The following is a 21576-nucleotide window of genomic DNA, read 5'->3' as shown; positions in this document are numbered from 1 at the left end:
AGGAGGGACTATTTTTCCCTAGGAACTAGTTTTTACTCGGGTGGGGACACGGAAGGATACTTACCTGGAACTACTTCCAAGGCTATTTAAACCACGCCCTGACAGCAACCCATGCTTCGCGTTATTCTGCACCTGCAGCGTAACACTCACCGTGCCTGCAGCAGCTTCCAGTCTTCAGCCACGCCCGCCTGGATGCCAGAGCTCCTGAAAACCTGAAAGAAAGCAGAGGGAAGGTTAGAACCGGAGTTTTTACCTGCAATCCTTACCTGAATCTTGAATCTTCTTGGCTCTGACCTAGAAGGAAGAAATCATCAGACGCGCGCCGCTTCGCATCCTGCAGCGCCGCACGGGAACTCACCTGAAGTAATCCTCCGCATTCCATCGCGCTTTTCAGCATCCAGCGGCCGCTCTCCAACACCTGGGGAAATAAGCACAATAAGGTGAGCAAGGGAGCATTACCAGATAATAAAGGCAATCCCCAGGACTTACCTGATACCACAGGGGGTACTTACCTCATCTCAGGTCGGCGCGGCCTCCACAGCTTCTCCGCCGTACCCCGGCCCCAAAGGGGAAACAAAATCAACACAAAAGCGCAAGTAGGGGAAACCGAATTCCGCTACAGACTTACCTGGTTACTGCCTGAGGCCACAATCACCGGAACCTCCCCCGATTCAGCGCCTGCAAAAGGAAAGGGTCACAGGTTAGACCAGGTCCTCATTATCGAACTGAGCAGAAACCATAAACAATTACCTGCATCTTACTGGTTGCCACTTGGAACTCTTCTCAAGAACTATTAAGGCAACCTAGGGAATTTGGACAGAGTGAAGGCCAGACGTTTTTGAACTCTTTTTCAAACTATTTCCTTACGGAGTCAATACCGTTCTGCAACTCTCCAACATCCCACACCAGTGAAGTAACTGGTCATCTACGCGCCCCTGTGCTCGAGGCAGGATGGAGAGCTCATCTTTCCAAACTATCAGGTGAGAACATAGCAAGAGTTCGGAAGTAATTTGTGGGAAGAGATCGCAGGAGTGGGGGAAGGTGGGGTTGGCGCCCAGTCCCCGCAGGTGGCTAATTCCCTTTTCTCCATTACAGAACAATATTCATACGGGCAAAACAAGCTAAGCTGGGTGGTCCGGTCCAGTCCATCATTTCGGCGCCCCGTGTGTCGCTGGAAGAGGTAACAACAGCCCAGTTCAGATCGACGCCCCCGTGAACACCAGGTGAGCGTAACAATGTCTCTCTTCCCCATGCCTTTTCTCAGGCTTACTTTACAGTTCACAACACGAAGGGGAATGTCTCCCTTCTCCTGGCCTTTTCTGAGGCTTGATTCAGCACCCAATGACAGGTGGAATAACTCCTTTCCCCTGACCTCTTTCTTAGGTGTCTTATCACACTGCACAATGCCAGGGGGAATGTCTCCCTTCCCCTGCTCTTTCTCAGGTTTCTTACCACACTTCACAATGCTTGGGGGAATGACTTCCTTCCCCTGGCTTTGACCAACTTGGTTCACTAACCTGCTAAGTATGGTCCTGGTAGTCATGGTTAGGTGGGTTTCTGCCCCTTTTATCTTATTCTTCAGTCTTAATGCTAATACTGTGATGAGGAAGATGTCCTCCACCTTCACCTTGGCTTCCGACAATTCTGATAGGGTCTCCCAGCCGACCTTTCTGGCTTTCTTTGCTTCCTGGGCTTCCATGCCAGTCCAAACAAGAGCTTGGTGGTTCTCTGCAGCCCCTCTGTATCTGCTACAGCCCTCTTGGGTCCCCAAGCTCTTCCCGGCAACCTTCATTCCTTTGTCTAGTTTCTCCTGGGTGTCTGCCAACAGCCGTGGGGTCCCTTTGGCTTCTGTGGACTTCGCTGTCCTGTGGCGGCTCTGCTGCAGTCTTTGACTTCTTTCCAGTGGTGCAGCTTTTCTTCTCTGCATTTCCCAGGCTTTAGGAATGCCTGGAGTTTCCATCTGGCAGCTTGCTGAGCTGTCCTTCCTAATCGGATTGGCCTTGGACCTCTCGGGTTCCTCCTTGTGCCTCGATGTGCTTCCTCTTCTCGCACTGTACCGCCTTCACACTTGCGGTTCCTCTAGGAAGGGCTAGACCCTTTGGTAAATCCTTAGTTTGTTTTTTATTTTGAATGCAGAAAAACAAATAGAACATGTACGTATGTTCTCTTGAGGACTATTCATTGTTCTGCATGTGCTCCTCTTCCTGGTACCTCCCAGGGAAGTCTTTTGAAAGTCATCCCTACTCTTCCTCATTCCAGTTAATCTTGAGTTATTAATGCTACATAGGCAAATGGAAGTGTGGTTTACAGAGGGTTGAGTGGAGGGATAGGAGGATGAGTAGGAGGTGGGTGGAGGTGATAAAGGGTTGGCATACCACATTTCCCTTAGATCAGGGGTGCACAACTGATTTTGACAGAGGGCCGAAAGTACCTTACATGATGGCTATAGTGGGCCAAAAAGTAAATGTGGGTGAGGCGGTAGGCGTGGTGGGGCGTGGCGTGGCAGGAGGCTTTTTCAACCCCCAGTTTTTATTAAACACTATGCCCCATGGCTCCCACCCCTTAACCAAACACTATGCCCCAAGATACCCACCCCTCAAGCAAACACTATGCCCCAAGTCACCCACCCCTCAAGCAAACACTATGCCCCAAGACACCCACCCCTCAAGCAAACACTATGCCCCATGACTCCCACCCCTCATGCAAACACTATACCCCAAGTCACCCACCCCTCATGCAAACACTATGCCCCAAGACCCCATCCCTCATGCAAACACTATGCCCCAGACCCCAACCCCTCATGAGACCCCAACCCCTCATGCAAACACTATGCCCCAAGACCCCCACCCCTCAAGCAAACACTATGCCCCAAGACACCCACCCCTCCAGCAAACACTATGCCCCAAGACACCCACCACTCAAGCAAACACTATGCCCCAAGACACCCACCCCTCAACCAAACACTATGCCCCATGACACCCTCCCCTCATGCAAACACTATGCCCCAAGACACCCACCCCTCACAGCAAACACTATGCCCCATGCCACCAAGCATGCACCATGCATACATACTCATACAGACCCCAACCCCCCACCCCTGCATACAAACTAACAAGTATACACCATGCACCCATACAGACCCGAACCCCCACCCCCAACTCAGCACACAAACCCACAAGCATAAACCATGCATCCATACAGACCTGAACCCCCCAACTCACCAAACAAACTCACAAGCATGCACGCATACAGACTCGGACCCCCCACCCCCAGATCTCAACATACATCGAACGTGCACACAACAACAACAAACATTCAGGCAGACCTGACCCCACCACCCCCGCAGCCCCCCAGCATCTCAACATATACTGCACTTGCACACAAACACATTCAGGCAGACCCGACACTTACCCCACCCCCGCATCTCAACATAAACGGAACTTGCACACAAAAACAAACATTCAGGCAGATCCGACACACACCCCACATCCGCATCTGAACATGCACTTTCACACAACAACAAACATTCAGGCAGACCCGACACCCTCCTTCCCCCCAGCATCTCAACATACACTGCACTTGCACACAAACACATTCAGGCAGACCCGACACACACTCCACCCCGGCATCTCAACATACACTGAACTTGCACACAAACACATTCAGGCACACCCGACACACACACCCCCTCCACATATCAACACACACTGCACTTGCACACAAACACATTCAAGCAGACCCGACACACCCCCCCCTCCGCATCTCAACACACACTGCACTTGCACACAAACACATTCAGGCAGACCCGACACACACCCCCCCTCCACATCTCAACATACACTGCACTTGCACACAAACACATTCAAGCAGACCCGACACACACCCCCCTCCGCATCTCAACACACACTGCATTTGCCCACAAACACATTCAGGCAGACCCGACACACACCCCCCCTCCGCATCTCAACATACACTGAACTTGCACACAAACACATTCAGGCAGACCCGACACACACATCCCCTCCGCATCTCAACACACACTGCACTTGCACACAAACACATTCAGGCAGACCCGACACACACATCCCCTCCGCATCTCAACACACACTGCACTTGCACACAAACACATTCAGGCAGACCCGACACACACACCCCCTCCACATCTCAACCCACAATCCACTTGCACACAAACACATTCAGGCAGATCCGACACACATCCCACCCCCGCATCTCAACACACACTGAAGTTGCACACAAACACATTCAGGCAGACCCGACACACACCCCACCCCCGCATCTCAACATACACTGAACTTGCACACAAACACATTCAGGCAGACCCGACACACACCCTCCTCCGCATCTCAACACACACTGCAGACATACAAATACAAACACACCCATACACACCCGACACACACCCCCACCTCCGCATCTCAACATACATACAAAAACAAAAAACACAGTCAGGACGTACCCGAGACAGACAGACAGACACACGCACACACACACACACAAACATACAGTCCCCCACCATGTACTTACCCAGACGTGCTGGAACGCTGGCGAGGCTTCTGGCACTACGGCTGGCATAGGTGTGACAAGGCTGAAATGCCTTCCAGCATCAAGCCTTACTGGCCACGCCAGCCGTAGTGCTGGCACTCCATTGGTGCAGCACACATGCACAACGTGGCTCGTAGGAGCTGCGTGGTTCGTGTGCACTGAGCCAATGAGGGCCAGTGTTTTGTCCGGCCCGGAAAACAACAAAGACTTTCTTAATGGAGGGCGGCCGATACTGCTTGCGGGCTGCCCTTCATTAGGAAAGTGTTTGTTGCTGGCGGGCCGGACAAAATGGCATGGCGGGCCGCAACTGGCCCGTGGGCCGTATGTTGTGCACCCATGCCTTAGATGGTTATCCTTGTCCCTAGATGGGAGTCTCCCCCATGAGATTCACCCACTGAGTACCACCCCTAGGGGGAATATCAGGTAGCGGCCTCACCTCGCTGGCCTCATGGGAAGGGGGTGCCGTTCAGGGAGAAGTGACAGCATCCAAGGATTCTTTACATCCTTGTGGCCAACCTAATGTCTGGAGTTTAAACCATACCCCCACTTAAGCATGTATGCAAGGCTTATACTGAAAAATTAGTTTGTGTCAGGTTTCACTGGAGAGCTAACAAAAGCAGCATTGGCCAAGCCTACTCAGAACATTGTATGACATCCTATACATAAAAGGTTTGTTTACTTCTTTTGTATTGACAACGCACATGCCATTCTTTATAAATACATTATGGTAATTTCTTTCCTTTGTGTTCAACATATCCTGAATAAGCAACACATTGCAATGTATACACTATCATTTGCCTATTTCTTCATATTTAAATAAAGAGGTGATCCATTTAAAACACATTAGCCCTCATTACAAGTTTGCTGGTCTGGAATCAACGGTGGCACTGTGAATACCGCAACGTAACACTGGCACCACGTACTAGGCGTTAAACAGTGCCAGGTGAGTTGCAACAAGCCCCAGGTGTGTACTATTAGGCCAGCTGCACACCATAGGCCACTGGGAACCTAATAAATGTCCACACCCAAACCCAACCCACCTTAAAACACAACCATGCTGGAAGTCAGCCTAGCAGCAATTGGGATTTGGATCCTGCAAGCAGCAGTGGAGGTAGAAGCAGCACTGAGGCAGAGGAGGAGGCAGCGGTGTAGGGCGCAGGAGGCAAATGAGGAACCCGGTGGCCATCCCAAATATCAATGTACAGCCGGTACCAGCCCGCAGGCAGCCAGCAATCCCTGAATCAGGGCCTCACCCTGGAACCTGACCCCAAGTCAAATACACACATTATACGGGCTTGACAGCAGCAGGATCATCATCCGGACTGCCATCCCACCCCTGCTGAAGGTAGTCTCTGTACTGCACTTTCTTGCTACTGGAACCTATCAGCACACTGTTGGGGAGCTGCATGGGCTGTCACAACCCTGTTTTTCAAGGATACTCCTCCAGGTACTGGATGCGCTGCTATGCCATGTGTCAGACCACATTGCCCTACCCGAACCCCTGCAGAGGTCAATGTCACCAAAGTCGCCTTCCATGCCCTTGCCGGCATGCCCAATTGCATTGGTGCATTGGACTGTACGCATGTGGAGTTGACTGTCAGACATACAATTGAGGTGGTGTATCGCAATCGGAAGCAAAACCACTCACTGAATGTCCAGATGGTTTGTGATGCACAACAACTCATCACGCATTGCTGTGTATTTTTCCCGGGGTCCACACATGACTCAATGGTATTGCAGAACTCAACATTGCCACGGTACATGGCACGTTATGCTGAAGGGGGGGAATAGCCAAGCATCACAGTGGCCCTGCCTGTTGAGTGCGTACAACTACCAATGCATGACCTCTGGGCAATTGGAGAGGGGGAATAGCCAAGCACCACGGTGGCCCTGCCTGTTGGGTGTGTACAACTACCAATGCATGACCTCTGGGTAATTGGAGAGGGGGAATAGTCAAGCACCACAGTGGCCCTGCCTGTCGGGTGTGTACAACTACCAATGCATGACCTCTGGGTAATTGGGGGTACGGGGATAGCCACACACCAGAGTCTACCCAGCCTACTGCTACAACAGCCAAATGGCATATTGACATGTCCCCGGAATACATACCCTGCCCATATTTAAGAATACCCTAGCCATGGAGTGGCACAACATGCACTGCCGACACGTGGTTGCAAGTATCACCCCCAGGTGCATGAATAGGAGCTACACCCATGTGCACGATGGGTACCCATTGTGCTGTGCGCAGTACTCACCTCAATGTTGTGGCCTGCATCTGCCCGACACAGATCTTGCCAGCACCTTACGATCAATGAGCCAACTACCACATTTGAACACATGTATTGTAATGATTGAGACAAGTATTTGCCTACCATCACTTCACGAAAGGAGACATCAGACAAAACTGTCTCTGTAGGTAAGTGTCACCCGAGAGTGCAGAATAGAAATGTCCAACAGTGGAATACCAGATAGGACATCTGTGGGTTGTACTGATCACTGTGCTGATGTAATAGAGAGTCTGTACATGCTATCATTTACAAAGGTTAATTCCACAAGCACTAACATGTCTCCTCACTGTCACTCCTATGCAGGTGATGCCGAATATGCACTCACGCCATGGCTGATGACACCCATCCGACAGCCACGGAACAGACATGAGGAGGCCTACAACCGAACACACATACAGACACGTGGCATGATAGAGCGGATGTTTGGACAGCTGAAGGCCAGGTTCTGCTGCCTCAGCCGATCTGGCGGGGCATTGCAGTACAGCCTCGTGAAGGTAGGGAAAATCGTGGTGGCGTGTGCCATGCTGCACAATATGTGCATAAGCAGGAACATTCCACTGCCCCTGGACATGGAGCCAGCAGATGTGGATGAAGATGATGATGATGATGGGATGGGTGTACAACCAGGCCAGGGTGCCATTGATGGCCAACATGCACAGAGAGCACTCATACACAATAGTTTCTGATCACCTACCACTGCACATAGTGCACTTCAATTTGTGACGCTTACATTAAATGATTACAGCACACACGGAAGAAGATTGTCCACTCATAATTCAAAATTGCTAACCAGTGTATTAAGTGATGGACAAATAAGTGAAAATGCCCACACGTGACCTCCCACCTCCCAACGTACCCACCCACCGACCAGGCCCCAAGTAACAAACCCCACTATGGATCACCCCCACATCCCCAACATACCCACCCACCGACCAGGCCCCAACTAACGAACCCCACTATGGACCACACCCACCTCCCCAATGTACCCACCCACCAACCAGGCCCCAACTAACAAACCCCACGATGGACCACCCGCACCTCCCCAATGTACTCACCTACCGACCAGGACCAGATCACAACATGTGTGACTTCTGTGTCACACTGTACGGCCTATTTTTTCCCACGCTTGGGCCCATGTTTGTCCTTTCCAGTTGCTCCAGCCAGCCGCGTTGACCTCCTCCTGGGACTGCCGGCCACAGAGCTCGAGGAGTGCTGCTGGTGGAGGGTAAAGCGGGGTTTGGTGGGGGCATACGGCTCATAGTGGCCTGCAGGGCCAACAACGTCTCCGCAATGTTAGATTGGATGCTGTTGCTCACTCTAACCCTTCTCGATACCAACATATTGGATGAGGCAAAATGCCCTATTGCGCATGAAAGGTGTTGCAGGGAGGTCTCGTTGCTCTCCCGCTGCAAACGAGCCTCCTCACATTGGAGCCTTGACTCCTCAAGATGTCGCTCCACAAGTCTCATCAGCGTGTCCTTCAATGCGCTGCAGGCGAGAGTTACATTCCTGAAGCGATGGTGTAGGTGAGCACATTGGACTGTGCCGTCCAGTTGGGCTGAATGTGCCCAGCTGTTCAGGTGTGGAGGTGCACCCCTCATTCCCTGACCCTGGTGCCTCAGTGGCCTGATGGTCATGCACGCTTTCCAAGCCATCTTTATGGCCTGGTGGTGCAGCAGCACTTGCAGGTGCACTTAGAGTGGCAGCAGGGGAATCACCGGCGGTGCATGCTGGTCTACAGGCGCTGCAGGGATGGTGGTCTCCAGAGGGAGGTGCACCTGGTTCGTAGTCACAGCACGGTTGTCAGTGACGCTAGCAGTGGATTGCTGTTCTCGTCTCCGATGAGGGCCACGTGCAATCCCCTTTGACGTCGACTGCTGACCACTGTCACTGTCAGATGATGTTCCTGTGGGCGATTGTAAGGCATGTCATTTGTGGTGTCACAGGATGTGTATGGGGCAGTCACATGCAACACACGCCTCATGCTTCATCTAGTTGCAAGTACATGCATTGATGGGTGCTGCGGTCAGGTGTATGATTCAGGGGTTGATCTCGGGTGCATGCTGTCTGGCTGTCTGGGTGGTGGGGTTTGGTAGGGTTGATGGGGACTGTGCTATGTGGCTCTGTGTGCGTTGCTGGGGGGGCATGTGGGTGTTGGGTGTGGTAGGGTTGATGGGGACTGTGCTCTGTGGCTCTGTGTGCGTTGCTGGGGGCCATGGGGATGCTGGGTGTGGTAGGGTTGATGGGGGCTGTGCTATCTGGCTCTGTGTGTGTTGCTAGGGGGGCATAGGGGTGCTGGGTGTGGTAGGGTTGATGGGGACTGTGCTATGTGGCTCTGTGTGCATTGCTGGAGGGGACATGGGGGTGCTGGGTGTGGTAGTGTTGATGGGGACTGTGCTATGTGTCTCTGTGTATGTTGCTGGGGGCATGGGGGTGCTGGGTGTGGTAGGGTTGATGGGGACTGTGCTATGTGGCTCTGTATGTGCTGCTGGGGGGGGCAGGTATACCTTCATTCACATTCATGTCTTTGCACTCTATGTACTTACCAGCCTCGCCAGGTGTGTCTGCTCGGCCCTCGCTCCACCTACACTATCAATTCCTTCAAGGTGAAGCACACTGCTGCACCTCTCCTCCCACAGTTGCAGCTTCAGTGGGGAATGTGTTCCCCTTCTGTGGCACAGCTTTGCTCTCTATGGGCTGACAGCAGGTTCCTGACCCGCAGCCGCAGGTCATCCCACCTCTTGTGGCAGTCCTTTACCGACCGCCCTGTCACCCCCAGAGCTGGGACCTTCTGGGCAGCATCAGCCCTTATGGCCTTCCTTCTCTTCTGCGTGGAGCACCTCTGGTCTGCGCTGAACAGTTCATCAGCATTATCCACTATGTGCTCAACGAGCATGGTGAGTTCTGCCTCACTGAAGTGGGGTTTCCGCTGCCGGTTGACTGCCCCCCTTCATGTCATCTTCCTCGTGGTGTTTAGCCAGGCACAGTACCTGTGGGCCTTGTGGTACCAGAAGATTGCAGTGGATTGTGATTTTAGTAATGGTCGCGGCTCTCGTTCTGGTTTTTGCGATGATGGTATTTCCGGCACTAGTGTTTACCACCTCTGCTAAAACTGGCATGGCCGAGGCGGGTACAGATGCACCCCTGGCATTTGGCCCGGTGCATCCATCTCCGTGGGTGTTACCGTGATGGCAGTGGCACCGGTTATGCATTGTGCTGAGCGGTGCGGCCGCCACTCCGTAATTCTTCCTTATTTACGCATCCATGCGGTCACGGAACCGGTGTCACCGCTATCACGGTAACACCGGAATCCGGACCAGGAAACTTTTAATGAGGGCCATTGTTTAAGCTTTTAAAATAACAAGAGGGTTTGCATTTACAAGTGCAGTTACAGTATTTTTCTTACATGTATCCTAATAGTGTGGTCCATCCATTACTATTGGAAAAAGAAAAACATAGCACTTTGGATCATGAAATTACAGAGGAATACACTGGCCGGAGTTGTTTTCAATCTGAAACTTCAATGATATTATAAGACTCTCTTCATAGGCTTGTGAATATTTTCCAAATAACATATACACCAGTGACAGTTCTTTGGCTTCAGTACATTGTTCCATTATAACAAGGCACCATTTCTGATGAGTTCAGAGAGTTTTATTTGACCACAAAGGGCTTTTCAGCATTTCTTCTGTGAGTGTAAAGTTGATAACCAGATAATCCTTGGCCCAGTTCAAGGGATGCTCCTGCTGTGAATGGCAAAATGTAGACCGTATATCATATGCTACCACTCAGGTGAGTCGGTAACTATGTACATCCCACAGCAGCACCCTTTTCATGGTAGCTGATGAAAAACACAAGTCATGAATAGAGTGAGGCATTATTCTGGCTCCTCTTCACTTTAGATTCAGGCCGTCTTTGTTTTCCCTTTTATTCACGCCTACATAACAAGCATTCCTTTTTCCTTTCTACATCATCTCCTCGGATTGTTTGGTTTCCATCCTCTTATCTTTCCTTTTATTCCACAGACTAAAGTCTAGATACCCTGGGCAAGGACACAATACCCCAACTGCCAGACAAGCCAGATAGTCTGGGACCACTATGGTGGTGATTTAGTGCAGTACAAAAGCCTAATAGCATGATATAATGTATGCATTTCTATTTGAGGCCTGACATGGCACGACTTTCAAAGAGTACAGATTTACTAAACTGACCCCTTCTTACCACCCCAGTCTGAATTTGTTCTTGCTACAGTGCAAAAATACTGTTCTCTGTCTAACCCCAGAAGAGGAACACAACTTACAGTCAGCCTCCCGCTGATTATCCTGATGGACATTTGGAGTGGTCTCCTACCTGTCAGATGAGGCGCTGCAGGGTTCAGAAGAAAGCAGTACGCAAGGCTATCGATATCCTCCAGGGCTACCCCCAGGTCCAGGCCACTGTACCAGATTGTGGAAGATAATAAAGCCCAAACAACAAGGGCCTCATCATGAGTTGGGCGGTAACCCTTAAATCCGGTGGAAATGGTAGTAGCACTGCCAGTACTGCTCTGCCGGATCACGACTGTAAATCCCGCTGGTGCTATTACAGCAGATGGTAATACAGCCGGATATAATAGCGCCGAATGTAATAGCGCCAGCACCCAAACACGCTATTACAGAGCCATCACAAGTCCGTCGTTGGCGCTCTTAGCACCATAAAACCGGCAGTAGAAATGCCAAAAATACAAAAGAACACGTGAGACAGCAATAAGGGCCCAGGTAAAAACAATGCACACAAGAGGCCTACAAAAGACCCACCTATGCACAAAACACCCCCCCAACACCATTGCACCATTAGGAGCAGGGAGTAGACAGCAACAAGGGCCCAGGTGAAAATATTGCACACAAGAGGGCTACAAAGGATCCACCCATGCACAAAACACCCTCCCCAACACATTCCACCAGAAGGAGCCAGGAGCCTTGATGTGGACATGTACTTGCTGCGCCTGGAGCTACAGAGGCCTGACAACCAGCACAGGGCCCTGGGAGCACAGGGGGTGGTAAGGATGAGGAGAAGGAGGAGGAGGAGACCAGCAATTTAAACACTGAAACAAAAATGGCCTCGACTTTGTTGTTGTTTTTCAAGTAAAAGTAAAGAGCCATGTGGAAAGAGGCCTACCTGTCATTACCAATTGATCAATTGATAAGCAGCATTTTAATTTACAAAGGAAGGAAGAATCAAAGATCCCCATCACGTGGAAAACAGGATTTCTAAACATTGAAAACTAAAACGGCCTGAACATGTTTGTGCAAATAAAAACGATTTTAAAAAGTAAAAGTGAAAGATATTTCACTGCTCACAGAAAAAAGTCAGGCAAACAAAACATGATGTGCGGGTTGACTGAAAGCAATATATATTATGTTTCACCTACAAAACTCCAGTGACATTTGAAGAGCCACTTTGTCTTCATGGAAAATGTCAGCCTAAGAGAGTCCCTTTTGCTGGCTGTGGGTAAAACCTCACAAGGAAAACTCCCACTCTCAGCCTGGATGTGACATATCCCATATAATGACCAAATGCAATACAATTTCCTTCTAAAGGTGTGGAAATTCAGTGTTCCCAGACGTACTGGCTCTAAAAACATTGACTTAAAAAAGAAAGTTACTGATTGGCTGGAGCTTGACTAATATGTTTGGAAATGGGGGTACCCAATTCAAAGGGCAAGCTTCCTACACAAAGGAGGCTGATAAAGGCACAGGCTGAACCAGTGAAAACAAAGGGTCAGAAGACAGGAGTCAGGGCCATTTGTCCCACATGAAGTTTCACAATTAATCTAAAAGGACTATTATCATTTAGGCCTTTTTCTCAGCCATCATAAGGCAGTGATTTTCGGGATATAACGTTCATCCACGTGCGACTCATGGAACTGTAATGGCTATCTAAGATGTGTTTCTGGCTGATCAGAACATGTTGCAAACGTGATAGTTCGTGAGCTGGTTGAAAATGAAATTAGGGATATGCTTAATAACTTACATATTCATAACTGTTGTACTTTTTATGGGAATGGCAGAAAGGTGGCACATGGCCATGCTACATGATACAGATTTGGTGGTTGGCTTATCTAATTCCCCATGAGTAGCTGAAACAGAAAATATGTTTAGTATGGGAGTTTCTAGTCAAATTAAGTTGTGATACATAACTCATTTTTGCCAAAAAAGTTGAATGGAGAACAAAAGGGTGATCACAAATGGGATTTGCCATATGTTCCTCCAGACCCCTAAACCAATCCTGTCTTGGAGGCTGGGTTTGGGAGGAGGGAGAAGGGTAACTGTCCAATCCTAGTGGTCCTACTGTGGAGAGCGGAGGCCATCTTTGAGAGTGGAGTGACCAGACCCCTACCCTATCTTTCCCGAGTGTCCTGAGATGCAGCTGGCTTTACTGAACCTTAGACAGAGGCTTTCTATGTAAGTAGAACTGAGCCCTGGGAAACCAAAAGGTGGGGGAAGTCTGCATGCCTTGAATATTTTCCCTTTATAGTGGGCAGAGGCGGGCCAAACCTGTGTAGATCCTTAGACTATTGAACCCAAAATATGAATTTAATTAATTCCCCATTTGGCAGAACACTACAGGCAAATGTTGTTAAAATTCAAAATTAACAAAGCTTACTTGCCAGTGTGCGCTGAAAACTATATCCTATAATTGAATTGTGTAATCCTTGTTTTCCAGGTGACCCAGACTTCTTTAAGGAAGAGGGGTGTTTTGGTCTTTAATCAATCCAGCCTTTTAATCCAGCTTCCCCAACACAGGCCTTTCAGGGAGGGTGGTCTGAAATGCAGTATTCCCCAAAGCATTCCAATTTTTCTTTCTGATTTCCCAACATAGACCAAAGCAAGGGGGTGGGGGTCTGAAAAACAAACCGATAAATCACCCATTTTTATTTTAAAGCATCGCCACATGAGTGGGGAGGGAAGGAACTAGCTGTGCTGAGTGTGTCTCAATAGACTGTTACAAATTGGGGGCTTGTCTGGGATTTAGCTTCCTATTTCTGACCCATGAAAAGTACATTATGACAGTCTATTCATTGTGATGCAATTGCATTAAGGTGGAGGGAAAGTCATCTTTGTTTTGTTAAAGTGCCGCTAGGACTCTACTCCTGAGTTCCAAGGAGGTGTATAGGTAAAAAATTAAGAGTGTGAAACAATGTATTTGAGCGAGGAAATCAAGCAGGAACATGGTGACTTTACCACTGCATAAAGAAAGTGTTATTAAAATGCAAAAAGCCAATTGTGAAAGTGACTACTGTACAAATTGAGGAAGCCAGGGAGCATCTCCTAACTAAATTATTTCTCAAAGAAGAATGGGTTGAGGATGATGCAGGAAACTGGCAAGCCAGAATTGTGTGGGAGGTTACCCCAGTAAGCAATGATATTTGGCTTGAAGCCGGGATACTGCACAAAGCACTTGAAGCATGTTATATGACCACAACTACTTGTGATGAGCAGATACAAATGGCTCAGCAAACTGCTTGGTTATATTTTCATTTGATTTTAGTAGAGGAGGGTTGGCAAAATAGTAAGGCTAGTAGGATGAATCAGGCTGGAGACCTGCCACAGACCAAAGCTCATGTTCAACAACAAGAGAGTACAGAGTGTGAAACACAGTTCTCTGCGCTGAAAACTACACATAAAGAGTGTGTAGAAAATCTGAGCACACTGCAACACAAGCTAAATGACCAGGCTGCTCATAATAGAGTAATTTAGGATGAAAATATTGCCTTTCAATTGCAAATAAAGAAGTTGAAAATTGAGAACAGCCAGATAATTATCAAAGGGGTTAATTCCCAAAATGACTTTGATCAGATACAACAGAGGACGCAGCTGGCTCAGGAAAAAGACTGCCTGAATCAGGATAGCAGTGTCCTATTATAGAGGATAAATCAGTTGAAAATGGAGGTAGAAAAGGGACAGTCAGGTTCTCAGGAACTGACCAGAATTAGAGAAGAAAGGAACGAGATTGTAGAGCGAGTGAGGCAAATGGAAGCTGAACTATCAGAGGCAGCAAAATGTAGGGATAAACAAGAGAAAGAGATTAGTCTTCTGAAGAAAAAGCGCTGGGAATATGCACGCAGTTTACAAGGCTCACAGAGGGAGAATGAATCACTTCAGCAGGAGGTGCAGTAAACAAAGGATTGGTTGGTAGCTCAGAGCAGGGTGCATGAGATTATTCAGGTTTTAGTGTCAGAATTAAAAGGTCAGCTCTCTGACTACTAATAGTAAATAAATAAAGATAGACACAGGTGTGAGAGCCTCACCAAGGAAATCGAAAATTATAAACAGGACCTGAGGCACCCTGACCAATCAGGATATGGGACAAGGCCCACTGATAAAGGTGAGGCACCCATCCCAACAGGGGCCTCATGCCAGTCATTTACAACATCTCATGCACAAATGGAAACTGACCTCATGCATGCCATCTATCAAGAACCAGGTGACATCAGGTATTTAGAATTTCCCAGGCCTAGCCCAACCTATCAAGAAGGCCAGTCCTTGTCTGATATTTATGAGTATTCATCTCTACTACACAGAAAGGAAAGTGACCGGACCAGTGTGTCCTGGGTAGTAAGGAATAATATGGTAAGTACTTCAGACCATGAAAACTCTTATGAGGAGAAAGGCAGGGAGTTCGATAGGCTGAAGATGCGACTACAAAGAGACTAGCTTGCCCGCTTTGCAGAAGTAGAAAAGCCAGACCCTCAGCCTAGGAGAAGCATTCTAAAATCCTCTGTATATTCGGGGGAAGGGGGAATTCCCCTGACTCCCTGGTAAAAGGGATGAGGAAACTGGGTTCTATCCTGCACCTGAAAGGAATTCCAGGGAGAGTGATGCTGATAATTCACTTTGGTTCAGGCGAGAGAAGTCCATATCCTGTAGTTCTGGGAGATATTCTCAGTATCACAGAGATAGAAAGTGCCCAGAAGACAGGGAAGGGAGTACCACTAACAGCTCTGAGTCAGAAGGTGAATTGAGTCAGGAGCAAGGGTTTTGTGAAAGACCCAATAAGAAAAATCAAAATCATAAAAAGAGTCCTGACCCCATACCACAAGAATGCCAAGTATTCGGTATGGGAGTACCTGGAACTTCATGAGCAGATGATGGCATCATTCCAGATCATTAATGAATTGTATAGCATTTGCTAAATGGACGTTCTCACATGAGTACTCCAGTTTCTTTGCAGGACTGGAGGACAAGGATTATCACAAATGGTCCACTTGTAAGGAAGCCATATTGAAAAATGTTGCCATGCACCGGAACCCACATGAGGCCCATAAGGCTGCATATAACTTGCAGTGTGGGGAATATCAGGTGCCTAGGGAGTTTGTGCAGGAGTTAAAGTGGGCATTTGCTCAAGCTTCCGGGCAGGTGAACACCAATAGCAGGGAGTTCATAACTACATATTTCCATGCTCTCCCCAAACACATAATGACTCACTTGGTGCATGACTTTCACGAGCTTAGGACAATGGATTGGGTGATTAAACAGGATTTATCTGCTCCAAAAACCTGCCTGGAGTAAACATACTGTTAAACCCCCCAAACCATCCAAAACACCTGATGCTGCACTGGTGCCAGAGGTAAAAACAACCCCTCCATTGAATCTGGAGGTAGAGGGCCCAAATGTAACCCTCCTGCCAACAAGCAAAATGGAAAGCAGAAGGGACCCCCCAACCCAGCCCAATCAAATGCTAGTCTTGTGGGGGTCCAAAACAATGATCCCTCTGACCCTGCCACCTATACAAATCCTAGGTACAAGGGTACTAAACCAATCCTGAGGTATATATATATATATATATATATATATATATATAGTACTGCCCTGGCAAACATCCCTCCAAACTTCCCTCAGGAGAGACGTATCACTCCACCCCCCAATCTGAACTTGTTTCCCAGATATCCCCCAAACCAGAACTTCCGAAACAATCCCCCTCTCTCTCCCCGGTTCCAGGATAATAGATCCCTGAACCTAGGAGAAGGGAGATTCAGGATGGAAAATTATGGGGGGAATTTCCAGCACACGAGGTACTCTGGTAGAAGGGACAGTTACCCCTTTCAGGAGCAGCAGAGGTATGACTTGAGACCTCTGTACCACCCAGACAAGGTCTCACAACTGGAGCAACAGGTACAGCAATGGACCAATAATCTGGGGCGCATGCTGAGGGCTCAGTCCAACTTTCAACCTAACCCTGCATTCATTGAAGAAGCTTATGTCAGGTCACTTCCCATTACTAGAGATCAATTATTGATCCCTAAACCTAAAAAAGAAAATGCATCTATACTTCACATTTCTAACTATTCCAGACAGTCTTTTCATATTAAAAGAATCATTCAAAAACATTGTCCATTTTACATCATGATCCTACTTTACTCGAATTGTTCCCACGACCACCAATGATGGTATACAAAACAGGTATTAACATTCGAGATAGAGTGGTAAAGGCAGAACATGAACTTAAAGAAAACCAACCAACCTTAGCTACCAAGAAAAAGGGCACATTTCCCTGTTTGACCTGCAGTCACTGCAACAATGTAGCTAAGGGTGATTACATCACGGACCCTCATACTGGGAAAAAAATTAAATTGAGGAACTTTGCGACCTGTCGATCAACTGGGGTCATTTACAGCATTAAGTGCCCATGTGGCTTGATGTATATTGGACAGACTGCAAGGTCTACCCGAGAAAGGTGGACGGAACATAAATCCAATATTAGATGCAACAATGATAAATCCCCCATTGCAAGACACTTTACATTAGCACACCATACAATAGCTCAGATCAGATTTAACATCTTGGAAGTGGTGAAACTACCAACCAGGGGAGGTGACTACATGAGAATCCTTGCACAAAGGGAAATGTTTTGGATTGATGCCTTGGACACCATTTCACCGAAAAGTCTTAATGAGGAATTCTCCATTAATTGTTTTGTATGAATTGGATCCCCTGACCATGTTAGGTGCCTCCATTCCAGACTATTATGTTCCATTGGCATTTTTTGAGGCTGATCTAATTATATCTTATAGGTTTGACTGCATTCTTTGATATTTGTTCCCTTTGTTAATACATTGGTTCTACATTACATCACTTTCTACTACATATCACTGTTTGATTGTTATCTTAGGCTTCTTAGGTTGTAACACTTTTTTTGTTATTTTCTATTTAAGTGTCTCTTGTTTATTTAATTTCACTTTTTGCAATACCCCGTGTTTTGAGCACCTCGATCTTTTTTTATGATGTTTTATATTTTTTCTTGAATTCGCTTTATTGTTTCACTTGCATCCAATTTTCTGGATGTATCTCTTCTCTTGATTTAGCTAGCACTTATGAGATTTGGTCTACTGGCGCTTCGTTACGTTTATTTTTCATTTTGGTTTTTTTTATTTTTTTCAAATGTTTCTTAGTATTTCTACTGGATTCAGCAATGGTTCATGCTCACGTGATTTGATCACATGACGGAAATTATCGAAAAAGCCACGTGGTAATTGCTGCACTTGCATTTACTTCTTTATTTGACGGAATGAACATTTGTCCTAAACAGCTGATGACATTATTTAATGTGTCTGGAATCAATAACGCGTGCGGCTGTGGTTTCCGGGCACGTGATTTAGTCATGTGATGCATAAACTCAAAGAGGTGCTTCGATTAGTTTCAAAGAGAGGCTATCTTGTGACTGCATTTTGTTTGTTGCCGTTGCATGCTGCCTACAACAGTCGATCACGTGACATTGTCACATGACAACTAGGATAGGTTAAGAGTAGATCGAGTTTTGGCAACGCTTATACGTATAAGCAGATACGTGCCTCGGAGCCTGTGTCGTCTTTGGTGAGGTGAGTGAGAGTAATAAATGTCTTATTTCGTTATAGGGCGTATCTTTCTGCTCGTGAAAATTCCAATTACAATGTGTACATGCAGGAGTAGTTTGCAGATGGCTGTTTGCCAGTTTTGACTTTTATTTTTATTTTTATTTTTAAGAACTAGTGCTGTACTCTTGGTGTGTGTTTGCCATGAGTTTCGGAATAACTCGGTTTTTGATTCGGGTCATTCATCATCATTCCTGTTACCACTGCATAAATGGCTAATCAATATAGTATTTAATACGGATTCTCAAGAACTATTGCAGTATTAACTTTTGCCTTTAGTGTGAGTTTTTCGTGATCTTTGGGATAACTCTTTATTTAATTGTGGTCATTTAACATTACTTCTGTCACCACATGTTATGTTGTGAATTAATATGGTATTCCACATGGATATGCAAAGTATTGGTTAAGTTTAATTTTTGTATCTTTCTATTTGTTTATAGTGGTCCCTGGTTTAGGGTGAATCTACACGCTACTCGACACAGTGAAGGTGGACATGTTATATATTCATTCATCTATCGCTGGGTGGAAGCTTTTTGAGCGATAATATTCCGTCAGCCGTACCAACATTACTGAACACATTGCTTAGTGTATGGTTTGTCTATCTAATCATCGGTAAGCATCACATTCAAAACTTATACAGTTATATTTCAACTCATACTTTGGGTTTTAATATATTTTTCCTCGATACATTTCTCTCGATCCGGTCTTTCTAGCAGTGCACATTCCATCTCAGGACCCATTGCAACATCAACTGTCTTAAATATGGGCTACTTTCCCCTGAGGGATTTCGACATTCATCCATGAGAGTATACAGACTTTTGTGAACCCAGTGTTTTTGACCTTCTTTTACATTTTTGATCAGGTACATTTTGCTTCTGTTTATTCATTTTTCTAGCTGGTTGCTCGAGGTCTTTCTAAATTCTTGATTTGGAGTCACACCTATTCTAAGTTTGGTGGGCACAACATGTATGTTTTTGCTCTGTTGGTAGATACCTAACTAAGATTCATGTGGGTGGCTGTGTCTAGTTCATTACATGTTCAATGTATTATTTAAAACTTGTAATCTTAAGTTCTTTCTGTGTTTTTGTAAATAATATGTTGAATTTCTGAAACTGATGGTTTCTTAATATATATATTTTCAGATTAGTGCACTCCTGAAGAAGGGGTGTTTCCGAAACGAATTGAGCCTTTCAGTTCATCACAAGAATATTATATTGTGATACTTTTTTTTCAGCTCACCACAAGCATACTTTATTTGTACATTGATTTGTCTCATGATGGCCTTTTGAAATTATCTTTGATTATTTGATTTTTTTAATGTTTACCAGAAATCTCTGGACTGAAATTGACTTCGGTAATTTGTTTGTTTCTGTTAAATTTTCACCATTTTTGAAGTAAAAATTAATTAATATATTTGACTGATTTTGTATCAGCTTTATTGGTGTGCAGGGGACGGGAGTGTCTTTAGTTATAGACACTTTCTTTTGTTGCCTGCATCAGAACACCCAGGTCTGATGCCCCAGGGGGAACTGATAGGAGGAAACCTCCAACAAACCACAGGTTCTGGAGGAGGGGGCCCAGGAGTAGGGGAGATGCCAAGCCCTTGAGGAAGCTTCCTTTCTCACCCGAACAGAACCCCTAAAAACTTCTCAGCCTGAAAGAGTCTCTTCTACCCCCAAAATTTTAGAACCCAAAGAATAAAGGGTAAGTAGGAGAGGACAAAGAAGAACACACTTTGTGGAGGAACTACAGATGATCCCCTTTGAAAGAGAAGAATCCCTGGAGGATTCAGGAAAACAGATCATCTCTTTCAAAAATGGGGGCATCCCTCCCAAAGAGGGATCAATCAATCAAAAACTAATCAGCTCCAAACATGTGAGCCAAACAGAAGTGAAACGGAGAGGGTGTCCTTTCTCCAAAAGGGTTCTGAGAACTGTTGCCAGGTAACGGGGGACAGCCAAGGAGCCGGGGAAAGGGAGGGTCCCCCAACAACTCCCATTGAGAGTTGCATTTTGTTTTTTTACATATTCCCGAACTTTGACACAGAAAACTGCCCAAGATCACACAGTGTCAGAGTTCAATATTAAGAAAATGACCACCATGCTGTCAAATAACTCACACTTTCTTTGCACCTTGGAAGAGAAAGATGGCCGATTTTATGGACCACTTAATGTGCAGGCTCAGTGTGAATTATCACTGAAATGCTATGGCAATTCCTTTCTGAACAAGAGTACCAAAAGCAACCCCATACACGTGTTTCAGCCTTGTTGGGCCTCATCAGTGAGGTGAAGAGGAATTGCCATAGTATTTTGGTGCTGGACTGCCCATGTGGGCGGGACAAAGACTGATATGCAAATGTTTATTTCCCATCTGTGAAAGGTACAGTGAGCAAAAAGCAGATGGCTGCGAACTCTCAATGTGGTTAACAACCACTGAACAGGTTTGCATGCCTTGTTCTTCCGAGAGAGGGGCGCCTGCTACCTTTGTTAAATTCTTTGAAGGAACTTGGGGTTGGTCACCCTAGGTTACCTGGGGGCAACCAGACGTGGACTCCCTGCTCACTGTGCATACAGAGGCTCAGCTTCCCCTCACTGATGATGCCCAACAAGGCTGAAACACGTGTATGGGGTTGCTGTTGGTACTCTTGTTCAGAGAGGAATTGCCATAGCATTTCGGTGCTGGACTGCCCATGAGGGTGGGACAAAGACTGATATGCAAATGGATATTTTCCATCTGTGAAAGGGACAGTGAGCAAAAAAGCAGATGGCTGCGAACTCTCAATGTGGTTAACAACCACTGAACAGGTTATCATGCCTTGTTCTTCCGAGAGAGGGG

The 21576-nt window shown here is 46.8% G+C and overlaps 1 long non-coding RNA gene across 1 annotated transcript; it reads left to right on the top strand.

The window, feature by feature from the left end:
• Nucleotides 1-18563: 18563 nt before the first annotated feature.
• LOC138498569 (uncharacterized) lies at nt 18564-20029 on the top strand. Its single transcript, XR_011278754.1, has 3 exons — nt 18564-18708; nt 19182-19353; nt 19455-20029. It is a non-coding gene; the product is annotated as an uncharacterized lncRNA (long non-coding RNA).
• The last annotated feature ends 1547 nt before the right edge of the window (nt 20030-21576 follow it).

The sequence above is a fragment of the Ambystoma mexicanum genome, chromosome 5q (assembly GCF_040938575.1).
Source record: "Ambystoma mexicanum isolate Mex_15411 chromosome 5q, UKY_AmexF1_1, whole genome shotgun sequence".
NCBI lineage: Eukaryota > Metazoa > Chordata > Amphibia > Caudata > Ambystomatidae > Ambystoma > Ambystoma mexicanum.
Note: the sequence above shows the minus strand (reverse complement) of the source record. Positions and strands in the feature narration are given on the sequence as shown.